We start from the raw sequence: 3,043 nt of genomic DNA on the forward strand, positions 1-3,043 counted from the left end.
GCTGGGATATTCAACCTTCTAAGCTTTGCTTCTCTCTCACTCCTCTGCTCCCCGTCTTTCAAAAGTTTTGCTCACATCCCTCCTTCTCTATCACCTACTTTTCTGTTTTTCTTAAGGATTTATACCTTTACTCTCATTTTTGCATTCAGTTCTTTTTGTGGAGGTTCATGATCATATCTAACAGTAAATCAAAATCAAGCTTCCAAAGATACACGCAAAGAAGTCTCTCCAGGGGTGGGGTGGGGGAGGATACTCCAATAAGGAAACATGGTTCTTTCAGGTTGGGGTAGAATTATAGCCAAGAGATGCTTGCAATTTCTTTCTGTTTTGTACACTTTCAACAGTAAATAGGTATCCTTTATGAATCAAAAAGTCAGAGGGTTAAAAATCATTATTAAAAGTCATTTTCTGAAATACAGATCAAGATAGTGTAAACAGGTGTGTAGAAGAAACTCCAACTCCTCAACACAGTCTACACAACCCATGGTTTTTGCCTCTGTGCCAGGGAGTCCTGTGGCTCCACAGAAACACCCTGAGCTTTTCAGAGGGTGGCAAGTGTGGGACAGGGTGCTGAGTGGAAGGGGTTCTGGGCAGGTCTCTAGTTGTACCACAGTGGCACTCTTTCATTCTGCTTTATAGGTAAAAATTCTGCTTAATAATTTGATCTTTTTAGAGAGAGCCACACTAATAAAGATGCTTGGAAATTCCCGATGAAGATCGAAATGAAGTGAGGGTGAGGGGGAAAGCCCCCAAGGATGACATCATGCTATTACCCTGTGCCCTACCTGAACCATCAGAAATGACAGTGGCTGCTTGAACATCCGTATAAGGAGCTTGGTGCTTATAGTGTACAAACTTGGTGTACAAGAATACACAAGTACACACACAGCTGGCAAATGGGACCAATCTGCGAGCTTGTTAACCACACACAGCCACTCTCAGACACCAAAGGCAGGTGCTCAGCCAAGGTTTGGCCAGTGTCAGTCTTTGGCTTCAGTTTCTTCATTCGCACAATGAAAGGACTAACGTCCCGGAAGTTCCAAGGAGCATCCTCTTATTGTACAGTGACTGCGGACTCCCTAGAGAAACAGAATGTCCCCACCTAAGGACTCCTTGAGAAGCGGTATCAAGTTATGAAAATTCAATCCATTTCCTCCGGAAGAAGGTTTTAATTCTTCTCTGGCCAAATAGGCCTGCCTGGCTCTACCATGAACAAGCAAGTCAAATACCAAATGCTGCAGCCTAAAAATGAGCTCTAGGGCTCCTCAGAGCAAAGCCATCCCTTTCTTCCTGGTCAGCAGCAGACCTTTGCTGGGAAACTGGCAAGGATCTAAGTTCACATCCCCCTTTGTTGGCTCTGAGCACAAATTTGGGTCACTCTCTTCCTGTTAGCATTCTAGTCCTACAGAGAAGCTCTCCTTTGGCTAGATAGTCAGGGAGGGTGGATTCCATTCAAATTCTTAACCTATCTACAAAATAACATCTCTTCTTCCCTCACACACTTGTTTCCTTTGCCTGATCTACCTTTCTGGAATGGTCCAAAAAACCAGCAGCAAAGGTCCCTCTGCCTGACAGGTTAAAGATGCTTTGGAATCAATGAGCATCAATGCACTCTTGCCTGACTCTGAGCTCCTTATCTGTCTGGAAAAAGAAAGAGAGCAAGAAAGACAGAAAGAAAGAGAGGAAGGAAGGAAGAAAGAAAGAGAGAGGGGAGAGAAAGAAGGAAGGAAGGAAGGAAAGTAGAGAAAGAAAAAAGGTAAGAAATCTTTAAAAAGAGAAAGTCTCAGAAACCTTCAGCACATTCCCTTAGAGGACTTCAGCTCAAAAGCAACTCTTTCACCAAGGTTCCCTTTTTGCAAACCAGTCACATTGTGCTTGACGGGCCTTTTTCACCATCTGTGTCAATGCCACCCCCAGCTCTCTTTGGTGGTACTGAAGCAAACCACAGGAACATTTCCAGTGACCGAAGCAGGAATTTATATACATACAGATGATTCAGATCATTTCTAGAGTTGTTTGTTGGTTTTGTTTGGTATTTGAAAGCAAAGTAAGTGATCTGAGTCAAGCCTGGGTTCGAGTTCCATTCAATGGCTGCAAAAAACATGTCTGTGAACTTGAGGTCTCTATTCAACACCCAGATCACATCATAAAGGAGGATTTATCCTTGCTTTGTGGAGATGAAAGGGAATGGTGTGTGGGGAGGGGTTCGCCCACTCACTGCATCTGTGGTACTTCTTTACCCACTGTGGGCGGCTCCTGGAAATAATCTGACCCCAGAGAGCAAAAGATACCTGAGTTCCGAAAGCCCATGCATCTGGATTCCAGCAGCAGGACATGAGGCTTCCCCCTCACTCCCCAGCTGGTTTCTCCTGCCTGGAACCCACTGAGTTCCTGAAGAGCAAGAAACCTAAACCATTGGCTTCTTCTCTATGAGACAAAACGCCCAATTCCAGGAAGCTGTTGGAAAAGATGCCACCCCAAGGTCCAAGCTGGAATTCTCCCTGCTGCCAGCCTAACCCCTGGAAGGATACCCCGTGGACCCTGCTGCAGGGTTCGGATGGTCCCTCCACTCAGCATCCAGGGTAGGATGGTAAGGACTTCCCAGAGCACAGCCACCAAAGAAAGGTGAGATCAGCGACAAGAACTAAGAAAGAAATAACTTGCATCACTGACTAAAAAAGCTAATTAACAAGAGGACAAAAAAACAGCAGCTCAGTCACATGGAAATGAGACTCGATCAGAGCAAAAGCACTTTCAAAACGAGAAAGGACGAAGCAGAAAACGCGATGGAGCAGAGAGAAAGGAGGGTTAGAGAAGGCAAGGAAGGGACTGGTCCTTAGGAATTCAGGTCAGGGAACAGGGAGCCGGGACAGAATTCACAAGAGGGCGGCCAGGGAGGAGGTGCGTTTTTCTCTCTGGCCCTCAACACCGTCCGGGACCTCAGGAGCCGGGTCTGCTGCCCTCTAGCCCTCTGGGTTCAAGGGCAAAGCTTTGGGAGGCATCGCTGCGAACGGACGGAGCGCAGGATGCTCCGTCCCGAATC

At 46.3% G+C, this 3,043-nt stretch overlaps 1 protein-coding gene across 11 annotated transcripts in view; it reads right to left on the reverse strand.

The window, feature by feature from the left end:
* Nucleotides 1–3,043, reverse strand: part of PIK3CD (phosphatidylinositol-4,5-bisphosphate 3-kinase catalytic subunit delta) — a 61,929-nt gene that overhangs the window by 33,093 nt on the left and 25,793 nt on the right. The gene's annotated exons all lie outside the window — the stretch shown is intronic.

The sequence above is a fragment of the Bos indicus genome, chromosome 16 (genome assembly GCF_029378745.1).
Source record: "Bos indicus isolate NIAB-ARS_2022 breed Sahiwal x Tharparkar chromosome 16, NIAB-ARS_B.indTharparkar_mat_pri_1.0, whole genome shotgun sequence".
Lineage (NCBI taxonomy): Eukaryota > Metazoa > Chordata > Mammalia > Artiodactyla > Bovidae > Bos > Bos indicus.